The sequence below is a fragment of the Suncus etruscus genome, chromosome 9 (assembly GCF_024139225.1).
Source record: "Suncus etruscus isolate mSunEtr1 chromosome 9, mSunEtr1.pri.cur, whole genome shotgun sequence".
In the NCBI taxonomy this organism is placed as follows: Eukaryota; Metazoa; Chordata; class Mammalia; order Eulipotyphla; family Soricidae; genus Suncus; species Suncus etruscus.
The window spans coordinates 115,898,256-115,910,936 of NC_064856.1; the positions used below are offsets into that span (position 1 = coordinate 115,898,256).

The following is a 12,681-nucleotide window of genomic DNA, read 5'->3' on the forward strand; positions in this document are numbered from 1 at the left end:
TGGAAGAAAGAGGACTAGTAGATATATACAGGACACTCCATCCCAAAAAACCTGGATACACATTCTTTTCCAATGTACATGGGGTCATTCTCCAGAATAGACTACATGCTGACACATAAAACATACCTCCATAGAATCAAGAGGATAGAAATCTTGCAGGCTACCTTTGCTGATCACAAGGCTCTGAAATTAGATGTGAACTACAAAGCCACACAGAAGAAAAACTTTAACAATTGGAAATTAAACAGCCTGCTACTGAACAACCAGTGGGTCTGAGATGAAATCAAAAAGGAAATCAAAACTTTCCTGGAAACAAATGATAATGAAGACACAAACTTCCAGAATGTATGGGACACAGCAAAAGCAGTCCTGAGAGGAAAATTTATAGCTCTATAAGCACACATCAGGAAGGAGCATACCTGAATAACTTAATGACACAGCTCAAAAAATTAGAAAATGACCAACAAAAGGAACCAAAAATAGGGAGACAGAAGGAAATAACAAAGCTGAAAGCAGAACTCGATGGAGTGGAAAACCAAAAAGCAATCCAAAAGATCAATGAAAGCAGAAGATGGTGTTTTGAAAAAATAAACAAGATTGATAGACCATTGGCAAAACTCACAAAGAAAGAGACAGAGAGAGAAATCTGATAACCCGTATTAGAAATGAAAAGGGGGAAATCACGACAGAAATTGCAGAGATCCAAAGGGTAATCAGAGACTACTTTGAGAAATGTTATGCTACAAAACATGAGAACCTAGAAGAAATGGAAAAATTCTTGGACACTTATAACCTTCCACATTTAAGTAAGGAGGATGTAGCATATCTAAACACCCCCATCACTACTGAGGAAATTGAAACTGTAATCAAACATCTGCCCAAATAGAAAAGCCCAGGCCTAGATGGTTTTCCTAATGAATTTTTTCAAATGTTTCAAGAGGAGCTACTACCAATCCTAGCCAAGCTCTTCCATGAAATTGAAAAAACGGGAACACTTCCAAACAGCTTTTATGAAACCAACATCACCTTGATACCAAAACCATACAGAGACGCTGCCAAAAAAGAAAATTGCAGACCAATATCCCTGATGAATGCTGATGCAAAGATCTTCAACAAAATCCTGGCAAATAGGATCCAATGCATCATGAAGAAGATCATACACTACGACCAAGTAGGTTTCATCCCAGGAATGCAAGGATGGTTTAACATCCGTAAATCTATTAACATCATACACAACATCAACAACAAGAAAAATAAAAATCACACGATCATATCAACAGATGCAGAGAAAGCATTTGATAAGGTCCAACACCCATTCTTGATCAAAACTCTCAGCAAGATGGGAATGGAAGGAACCTTTCTCAATCTAGTTAAAGCCATCTACCACAAGCCAATGGCAAATATTATCCTCAATGGAGAAAAACTAAAAGCCTTTCCTCTAAATTCTGGTACAAGACAAGGCTGTCTGCTCTCACCACTCCTCTTCAACATAGTAATGGAAGTTCTTGCTATAGCGATCAGGCAAGAAAAAGTTATCAAGGGAATCCAGATAGGAAAGGAAGAAGTCAAGCTCTCATTGTTTGCAGACGACATGATACTCTACTTAGAAAACCCTAAAGACTCTACCAAAAAGCTTCTAGAAACAATAGATTCATATAGCAAGGTGGCAGGCTACAAAATCAACCTACAGAAATCAATGGCCTTTTTATACACCAATAATGATAGGGAAGAGACAGAAGTCAGGAAAGCAATCCCATTCAGAATAGTGCCACACAAACTCAAATATCTTGGAGTCAACTTGACCAAAGACGTGAAGGATCTATACAAAAAAAAGTATTAAGCCCTGCTCCAAGAAATAAGAGAGGACACACGGAAATTGAAACACATACCCTGCTCATGGATTGGCAGGATTAACATCACTAAAATGGCAATACTCCCCAAAGCATTATACAGATCCCCTTAAAAATACCCATGACATTCTTCAAAGAAGTGGATCAAACACTTATGAAGTTTATCTGGAACAACAAAGACCCTCGAATAGCTAAGACACTCCTAGGGAAAAAGAAAATGGGAGGCATTACTTTCCCCAACTTTAAAGTGTACTACAAAGCAATAGTTATCAAAACAGCATGGTATTGGAATAAAGACAGACCCTCAGATCAGTGGAATAGGCTTGAGTTCTCAGAGAACATTCCCCAGACATACAATTACCTAATTTTTGACAAAGGAGCAAGAAATCCTATGTGGAGCAGGGAAAATCTCTTCAACAAGTGGTGCTGGCAGAACTGGTTATCCACTTGCAAAAAAGTGAACATAGACCCCCAGTTAACATCATGTACGAAGGTAAAATCCAAATGGATTAAAGACCTTGATATCAGATCGGATACCATAAGGTATATAGAACAACACGTCGGTAAAACAGTCCATGACATTGAGACTACAGGCTTCTTCAAGGTGGAAACTGCACTTTCCAAACAAGTGGAAGCAGAGATCAACAGATGGGAATACAATAAACTGAGAAGCTTCTGCACCTCAAAAGAAATAGTGCCCAGTATACAAGAGTCACACACCAAGTGGGAGAAACTATTCACCCAACACCCTTTAGATAAGGGGCTAATATCCAAAATATACAGGGCACTGACAGAACTTTACAAGGAAAAAACATCTAATCCCATCAAAAAATGGGGAGAAGAAATGAACAGACACTTTGATAAAAAAAGAAATACAAATGGCCAAAAGGCACATGAAAAAATGCTCCTCGTCACTAATCATCAGGGAGATGCAAATCAAAACAACGATGAGATACCACCTCACAGCAGAGATTGGAGCACATCACAAAGAATGAGAACAATCAGTGCTGGCGGGGATGTGGAGAGAAAGGAACTCTTATCCACTGCTGGTGGGAATGCCGTCTAGTACAGCCTCTATGGAAAGCGATATGGAGATTCCTTCAAAATCTGGAAATTGTGTTCCCATTCGACCCAGCTATTCCACTCCTAGGGATATACCCTAAGAACACAAGAATACAATACAAAACCCCTTCCTCACACCTATATTTATTGCAGCACTATTCACAATAGCCAGGCTCTGGAAACAACCAAGATGCCCTTCAACAGATGAATGGCTAAAGAAACTGTGGTACATATACACAATGGAATATTATGCAGCTGTCAGGAGAGATTAAGTCATGAAATTTTCCTATACATGGATGTACATGGAATCTATCACGCTGAGTGAAATAAGTCAGAGGAAGAGAGAGAGACGCAGAATAGTCTCACTCATCTATGGGTTTTAAGAAAAATAAAAGTCATTTTTGTAACAATCCTCAGAGACAATGAAAGGAGGGCTGGAACACCAGCTCACTCCATGAAGCTCACCACAAAGAGTGGTGAGTACAGCTATAGAAATAACTACACAGAGAACTACCATAATCAAGTGAATGAATCAGGGAACTGGAAAGCCAGTCTGGAGTACAGGTGGGGGTGGTGTAGGATGGAGGGAGATTGGGGACATTGGTGGTGGGAATGTTGCACTGGTGAAGGGGGTGTTCTTTTTTTTTTTTTTTTTTGGTTTTTGGGCCACACCCGGCGATGCTCAGGGGTTCCTCCTGGCTGTCTGCTCAAAAATAGCTCCTGGCAGGCACGGGGGATCATATGGGACACAGGAATTCGAACCAACCATCTTTGGTCCTGGATCGGCTGCTTGCAAGGCAAACGCCGCTGTGCTATCTCTCCGGGCCCGAAGGGGGTGTTCTTTACGTGACTGAAACCTAATCACAATCATTTATGTCATCAAGATGTTCAAATAAAGAAGAAAAAAATTAAAAAAAAAAGAAAATATAAGGCCTCCCAATTCTTACCACAGGTTGTGTTCTTTACACTGACTGTATATAAAGAGGAGATACAATAAATGCACCCCATATACACCTCAACACAGGCCCTTTGCCTGGTCTGTATTGTGAATTGGGGGAAAAAAAAAAAGAATGTACTTCTGGGCGGGCCGCAGCGGTGGCGCAGGGCCTAAGGCATGTTGCCTTGTGTGTACTAGCCTGGGACGGACCTCACCCTCTCTCCCCCATGGCGTCCCATAGGGTTCCCCCCTAAGCCAGGAGGAACCCCTGTGGCTCAAAAAAACAAACAAACCAAAAAAAGTGTATGGGGGACAGATAGGTGGAGCTAGAGGTAAGGTGTCTGCCTTGCAAACCCTAGCATAGGACGGACCGTGGTTTGATCCCCGGCATCCCTTATAGGCCCCCCAAGCCAGGAGCATTTTTTCTTTTTTTTTTTTTTTTTTTTAGTTTTTGGGCCATACCCGGCGGTGCTCAGGGGTTACTCCTGGCTGTCTGCTCAGAAATAGCTCCTGGCAGGCACGGGGGACCATATGGAACACGGGGATGCGAACCAACCACCTTTGGTCCTGGACTGGCTGCTTGCAAAGCAAATACCGCTGTGCTATCTCTCCGGGCCCCACCAGGAGCAATTTCTGAACGCATAGCCTGGAGTAACCCTTGAGCGTCAAATGGGTGTGGCCCAAACACCAAAAAAAAAAAAAAATGTACTTCTGGTTGGCTAGGAAAAACCATAGGGTTTTGAGGATTGAACCTGGGTTGGTGCATGAAAGGTAAACATACCCACTGTACTATCGCTATAACCTTGATCCTAGAAATTTTTGACATAGGTTCTTAAGTGATAATTCTATACACAGAATCCTAAAGTCATTATTCTATGACATGGATTCTAAAGGTATTTTCTCCTGAAATGTAGTGGCACTTGATTTCATACGGAGGCAAGATAGTAACCCTATCTTATAGTTATCTAATAATTAGTGACTATATGTGAAAAAATTTAAATTTGAGTCTTGCCATCAAAAAATACAAATTTAGGGCCTAGAGACACAGTACAAGGTTTACGGTGCATACCTGGCATATAGCCAATATCAATTAAATTCCTGACACAGCATATGGAACCCTAAGTTCTGCCAAGAATGATTCCTGAGTACAAATCCTAAAGTCATATTTAGGTGTAGATCAATGATACAAGTGGCAAGGACTTATGTTTGATCACTGAATACTTTATAGCAGTGGGAGTACTGCTGGATGTGACCTAGTAACCACTACCACAATATTAAATGGGTAGAAGTCAAGTCTGCACACAGGCTAGATCTCCAGTACTACAGCATCTCTCAGTATCACTGGGAGTTAGTCACAAGCTCTGCATCTTGAGTAACCTCTGGTAACCAGTGAGAACAACCAGTGGAAGGTGGGGAGAAAGAAATTCTCATTCAGTACTGTGAGAATGTCATCTAATCCTGTCTTTCTGTAAAACAATATGGATATGCCTCAGGAGTGAAAGTTGAAGGGCCGGAGAGATAGCATAGCGTAGGTGTTAGCCTTGCCTACAGTCAATTCAAGATGGATGGTGGCTCAAATTCTGGCATCACATATGGTCCCCCATGCCTTCAAGAAGCGATTTCTGAGCACAGAGTCAGGAGTAACTCTGAGCACCAAGAGATGTAACCCAAAAACCAAAAAAAAAAAAGTGGAAATTGAGCTTCCATATGATCTTGCAATTCCACTCCTAGCGATAGTCCCTAGGAACACAAAAACCCAATACAAATATGCCCTCCACAGTCCTTGTCATCACAGCTCTATTTACAATGGCAAGAATCTGGAAAATATGTAAGTGCCTGACAATAGATGAATGGCTAATAAAACGATGGACATATACAAAAATGAATACCACCAGAAGAAAAAAGGAACTCATGAATTGTGCTTATGGATAGAGCTTATGTGCTTATGGAAATGGAGATTATTATGCTCATATTATGAATCAGAGGAAGAGGAATAGATACAAAATAGTCTCATTCATCTGTGTGATATAAAAAAAATTTTTTTTAAATTGGGGCCAGAGCGATAGCACAGAGGTAGGACTTTTGCCTTGGATGCAGCTGATCTAGGACAGACCTCAGTTTGATCCCCTGGTGTCCCATATGGTATTCAAAGCCAGGAGAGATTTCTTAGTACAGAGCAAGGAGTAACCCTGAGCGTCACTGGCTGTGACTCAAAAATATAAAAAAAAAAAAAAAAAGAAAAGAAAAGAAAAAAAAAAAAAAAGGAGTAACTTGAATGAAACCTGGTTGAATTCAACAATGTGGATGGAGTGAAATACATGTTATTTTACTCAATAAATCAGCTGATAGGAAAGACAAGAAGATGTTGGGAGGACCTTAAGGAGGAGTTTGGCAAAATCCACATAAATTTGTTTTGTGCTGGGCTCTCTTAGCAATGATTTAAAACTATAGACAAAAAGTAATTCTGAGTGTACCAAAGAGAAAGCACAGCAAAGAGGGTCTTTGCATTTCAAGTTCCTGATCTGAGTTCAATTACCAGCATCCCATAATGTCATTTGAGCCTACTAGAAGTGATTCCTGAAGCACCAGGCCAGGAGTATCCCCAAGTACGATCACCGAGTGAACTTCAAAATAAATAGAGGAAAGAAAAATCACTTCTTTGGAGATCTCAAAAACCCCATAATGACCCAAGGTGAAAGCCTGAGTAAAGAAAAAGGACCAAGAGGGCTGAGATGAGGCTTTGCAGCCATGCTGAGTACAGATGGGGAATGAAGACTCAGGATCTATTCTAAACACCTACAAACAGGGAACCAGAAAGAGCAGCCAAGAAATCAAAACTAGAAACTTCTGGGACTAGCATCATGTGCAGTGAATAGGAATGGGTCTACATCCCTGATCCAGGAGCCCTCTGACTACCATGCCCTGAGCCCACACTTCATGAGCGCCCTGATACTCAACATCCAACCCAGGCCCAGAGCCCAGGGAGCTTTTCCCACACGCACCTGCAAACATGCCTCTCTGCAGCTTCCCCAGGTCTCCTGCTTCCAACCAGGACATCAGCACAGGCTTCACCCCATAATACCCTGTCACAGAAGGATGAATCTTGGATTAGTGACAAGGACGAGGACAGCAACCCAAGCTTAAAGCTAGGTCTCTAAAGAAAGCAGTCAGATCACAGAACAGATGAAGAACAGAATTTTTACTCTCCATAGAACATTGGTTATTGCACAGATGAGAACAAATAGAAAGGAAAGAGTCTAATTGAGGGGGCAGAATAATATAGTGCGGAGAGGTAGGAATAATGGGACACTGCTGGCTTTGCACCTGGACGGCCTCTGTTTGATCTCGTGTCCTCTATAGTTTCAAGTCCTTCAGGGAGTGAACACTGAGTCAAGAGCCAGGAGTAAAAGCAAATACCGTTAGAGTTGTCAAAGTGCTAATGTGTCTTAAATAGAGAAGGCTAGATGGGGCTAAAGGAGAGAGAGCACTGTGGTTGGGCATTTGCCTTTAAGCAGCTGCTTGACTAGGGAGGACCAGTTCAATTCCAGTTATCCCATATTGTCCCGCATTGTGAGGGGCGATTTCTGAGTGCAGAAGCAGGAGTAACCCCTGAGCACCTCTGGTTGTGGCCAAAAAACAATCAGTCAATAAATAAAGATAAAATAAAGTTAAAAGAAAAGGAGGGGGCTGGAGCGATATAATGGTAGGTATGGCACATTCCATGCACAGAATTGGCAATTAAAACCCCAGAAACATACAGGGTCCAACAAGCCCCACCCGGAGGGATTCCTGGGTGCAGACATTTGCATAAGCCCTTGAACTGTCTCTACAGTTCAAATACAAAACTAAACGAATAACACCAAACTGTCCTCAACCAGGGATAAGATACAACAGCATTGAAGAACATCTGCTTTCATCCCTACCCAACATAATGTCCCAAGAAGCACTAGGGAGACCCTAGGATCTTCTACCAGGTATATCTTTTGGTGGTTTTTGTTTGTTTTTGGGTCACCCCTGGTAGTGCTCAAGGGTTACTCCTGGCTCTTCGATCAGAAATTGCTCCTGCCAGGCACAGGACCATATGAGATGTCAGTATTCAAACAACTATCCTTCCTGGAATAGCTGTGTGCAAGGCAAACGCCCTATCACTGTGCAATCTCTCTGGCCTCCCCAGTGGATCTTTTGAAGTCATGAAAAGAAATCAAGTCACTTTTTCTTTTTGGGGGGTGGGGTCACATCCGGCAGCACTCAGGGGTTACTCCTGGCTCTATGCTCAGAAATTGCCCCCAGCAGGCTCGGAGGACCATGGGATGCCAGGATTTGAACCACCATCCTTCTGCATGCAAGGCAAACACCTTACCGCTGTGCTATCTCTCCAGCCCAAATCAAGTCACTTAAATTTTGTATCTCTTTAGGATGGAAACAATAGTACTGAGGGCACCACGTGACCATAGCAACACCAACGTAGGTTTGATCACTAGCACCCCAAATGACCCCCAAAACCTGTCAGGAGTGATCCCTGAATTGAGAGTCAGAAATAAGTACTGAGCTCTTCCTGGTGTAGCTAAGATGCTCCAGTTTTGAAATCACATCACTTTCAACCAAACCCACAGTGATCAGGACTGACTCCTGGCTCTGTGCTCAAGGAGGACATAGGCAGGTTCAGGGTAGTATATGCAGGACCAATGATCACACCCACATGGGAGACGTAGTGGTGGCACAGTAGTGGGGTGTTTGCCTTGCAAGTGGCTGGCTTAGGATGGACCGAGGTTCAATCCTTGGTCCCTCTAGCCAGGGTCGATTTCTGAGCACATACCAGGAATAACCCCTGAGGGATACTGGGTGTGGCCCCAAAACCAAAACCAAAACAAACAAACAAAAAACAACACTTTTGTCCAGGCATGGCAAAAAACAAAACAAAACAAAACAAAAACCTGACACAATGATTTTCCTGATCAACAGAAAAACATTTTTAAAAATGAACTTGGACTGATCTAAGAGAAAAAGATCAGGGGCTGGGATGTCAAGGCCTGTTTAGTTCAGAGAAGAAGGGAATTCTCGGAATCACTGCTTAGGAAGGTATGTCAAGAAGTCCACAAATGGGATCAGAGATTCAGACACATAGAAGTGATGTTGCATATTTTCTCTTTATTCTTGTCTTTCTGGGCTAGAGCAGAAAACTTGTACAAAATTTCTTGGCAAGTCATCATAATTGCAAACATAACCATTTGTTGCTCACTGTACCTAGGCAAATGTGTGTGGCAAACTGTATGTTTCTTATTACCATTCCAGGCCATAGCATAGTTTTAAACTCCTTTGTTCTTACTGCAAGGTCAGTTCTCAGAGGCTGGCTATTGTTTTGGCCTAGTTCCACTTCATGTATTCTGTGTGAGGCTTGAAATTAACCCTTAAAATGACTGCATTTAGGCTAAAAGCAAAGCTAGTTTTGAGAATTTTAATAATTTTGTACGAATAATAAAGAATTGCTTGACATACACAATTGCTCATGCAAAATAGGTTTACAGAAATCTCAGTGGTCTTTAAGAAAAGCTCAAAGAAAAGTTCTTAGGGTGCTAGTGATGTCTCAAATAATAGTTTTGCTACGTGCTGTTAGCTTCCCCATTCCCTTAGTACCCCATGGACAGGAAGCCAAGGACTCTGGGTGCCTCAATGTCCTTTGTTTGTGGTACAGGTGGCTACACAGTGTAGTACCCTCCCTGGTGAGTATCGGAAGCTAGGACCTCTCAAACTGATGACCTCACTTTAAAGTATAGGCAGCTAAGGCCTCTAGAGCCTGGTACTCTCCTTTGGCTTCAGGGTCACAGTTACTTACACAGGTGTGGACATAGCACTGGGATCTGAACAACAGGGAGAAGGTTGACCCTTGGTTCAGCAGAATCATGTCCCCTGTGAACCCAGATCCTGCCTGATCTGGCACCTCCCCTTCCCAGGAAGTAGTCTATAGCAAGAACCCCAGCGAAGCTCTTACCTACTACCTGCAGGTGTTCGTAGGTTTCCAGCATCACGTCTCTGTAGAGCTTTCTTTGAGAGGCATCCAGGCATGGCCACTCCTCTGGGGAGAAGCTCACAGCCACATCAGGGAAGGTCACCATGTCCTGAGCACACAAAGGAGGGGGTCAGAGCCGAGCTTCACCCAGGGCACTGAGGAAAAGACAGGAAACCTCAAGATTCTAGGGGAAATCAGACCCTTTCCTCTTTGCCTTCGTGAGTACCCAGCCCCCATGTCCCTCTCTCCCTGCGCACTCAGAGGGGATAGTCCCCAGACATCATCGTGGAATGTCAGATTAGCCAACATGATAAGCAGACAGCATTCTAGAAGGTTCTTGTTTGTGTTGCTTTGCACACCGACCACCCAGGGTAAATCTCTGTAGTAGCATCACTGAGCACTGGTGGGTGAAACGCCTGACTACAGAACCAGAAAGAGCTAAAAAAGCAACTCTGGGTATGGATGAAATACTAAACAAACACTAGCTCCTTCTACCTCCAGAACCCATCTTTGCCCAGGATACAAGGGGGAGAAGGTAAATTCAGGGCCTTGTGAGTGAATCAAACCTGTGCTTGGGCTTATCAGTACCCATTGTTCACTCTCAAACAAATCCTTCCAGGTGCAGGTAAAAAATAACTCCACTACCAGCAACTATCTCTTCCAGAAAGATCCTTTGCTCCTGGTTCCCAATAAGAACCAAAAGCCACAGACCTGCAATTAAGGAGGCTTTGAAGAACAACTCATTTACTGTGGAAAGTGTGGCTGCTGGAAGCAGCCTGAATCTGCAGAGTGAAAAACAAAAGAGCTGAACTGCATGTTCTAGGATTTGAGCAACAGTGCCAGAGAGAGTGAATACAAGGCCAAGTTGATGTCAATCCCAGGCACAAGCTAGTGTCCCCTGAGGTCACTGGGAGCAAACCCTCTTTGTAGAGTCAAGAAAAAGCCCTCAGGACCGCCAATGTGGCAAAAATTCAATATAAGACAAAACAAACAGAGAGCACAGCACATCCAAAACTAAAACCAAAAAAAATCCAGTGTTAAAAACACATGCAGGATTGGACCTTGCTGCTCTTTTTCCAGTAAGGCAGAAACTTCTTCACCAGGAATCCAGAGTTAGGTACCCTAGGGAGGTTTGTTAGACTTGCATGGAAGGTCCTGAGTGGATACAGATAGGAGAGTTGGGTATGGGCATCAGCCTGGCATCTGGAAGCAGCAGCAAGATACAAAAAATCTTTGTGCTGTAAGGAGATATTTTGCTGCATGCTAAACTTGGAAGGGGCTGTTACAGACTGAATCTCCGACACTCGATATGGTTCCCCAGCCTCAGAATGTCCCCAGATACCAGAATACAAAGGCAGAAGAATTCCTTTTGGGCTGTGGTGCCATAGACTAGAAATAAACCAAAGAGTTTTTCCCCAGTTGAGGATACGATGCTTGATGACAGAAATTCTCAGATCAATGTCTTCTTTTTCACAGATATCTGGTCCATATTACCAGGAGTTCAACTCTGGTTCCTGGTATCTATAGGGAGGGTCTTATACCTCCCAGGAGTGACCTGAAGCAGGAAGACCTGAGCACTACCTGGCGTTGGCTCCCCAAACACAAGACCACAAATGCAGACAAAAGTGGACTGAAATTGCAGAGACCAGCCCCCCTAGAGGAGTGCCAGCAGCCACACCCTATCCCCGGATTCCTTCCTAAAATATCTCTGGGACCCACAGACCACAGGTCTGGAGGGGCTTTGCACTCCTGTATATATATATATATATATATATATATATATATATATATATATATATATATATATATATATATATATATATATATATATATATATATATATATATATATATATATATATATACCCCTATCCTTCTCAGTGCCCATTGCCGCCTTACCTGGAGACAGGACTTCGGATGATGTGGCCCCATTTTCTCCAGCTTAAATTACTCCTGAATAGCAGTAAGTTCCATTGCAGAAACTCCTGGAGAAAAGTCAAAGCCTTGAGCAACAAAATGAGCACAACCCCTACCTAGCGCTTCCTGCTCGGTCTTGCTGGATCCTAAGCAGATCTGAACCCGGCATCCAGCACAACTCCTTTGTGAGGGGGACCATGTGGAAAGTGTCCAAACAGCATGTTGTCCAACAAAATTATCCTAATATTCACAGGCCTTACTAAGGACCATGATATATAACCTGTGTCAGGCACTTTGAGATTCCAGACTAAAATCTACTTTATAATCAGATATTTGGGGTTAGTAGTACAGAGGGGAGGATCTTTGCTCTGCTGGCAGTTGTATCCTGGGAGACCTATCTGCCCCTGAACCCAGAGGGTGTGGCCTAACACTTCCTTGCAAAAATCACTATTATACATAACATTCTTCCTCCTCAAAGAAAAAAAATTTCCCAGAGTACTGACCCCAAAAGCCAGGGGTCACCCAGTCAAAGTGCTGCAGAACGGGAGGTGCTTTGCAACTTACAGAAGAATTACTTATTCTCTGAGGAAACAACCCAAAGCCAGGACTGTAATGATAGCAATACTTTAGAGCAAGGAGGGCACTCGCCTTGAACGGGGTTTCCTGGACCCGCTGGTAGTTAAGTAGTGGTACTGAGCACAGAGCCAGACATTGCCCTGATCACCTGGTCCCCCTTGGTGGTACCCGCACATTAACTCCAGAAAACCCCCAATATTCCTGGGGCTCACTAGAGCGTCAAGGAGAGAGGCAAAGGCCAGCAGCTTTGGGTGGCGCCCACGGCTGCTGACTTGGCTAAGACTCTGGCAGCTCCAAATACTCAGAGGCATTTCAAAGGCCTACTGGAGAGAA

General features: G+C 43.1%; 1 protein-coding gene and 1 non-coding gene across 2 annotated transcripts in view; one reads left to right on the forward strand and one right to left on the reverse strand.

Annotated features, from left to right (window-relative positions):
* The window catches only part of LOC126018864 (zinc finger protein 585A-like), a 115,067-nt gene that overhangs the window by 13,937 nt on the left and 88,449 nt on the right, over positions 1–12,681 (reverse strand). The gene's annotated exons all lie outside the window — the stretch shown is intronic.
* On the forward strand, positions 3,843–3,975 carry LOC126019350 (small nucleolar RNA SNORA51). The gene has a single exon (XR_007499076.1). It is a non-coding gene; the product is annotated as a small nucleolar RNA SNORA51 (small nucleolar RNA).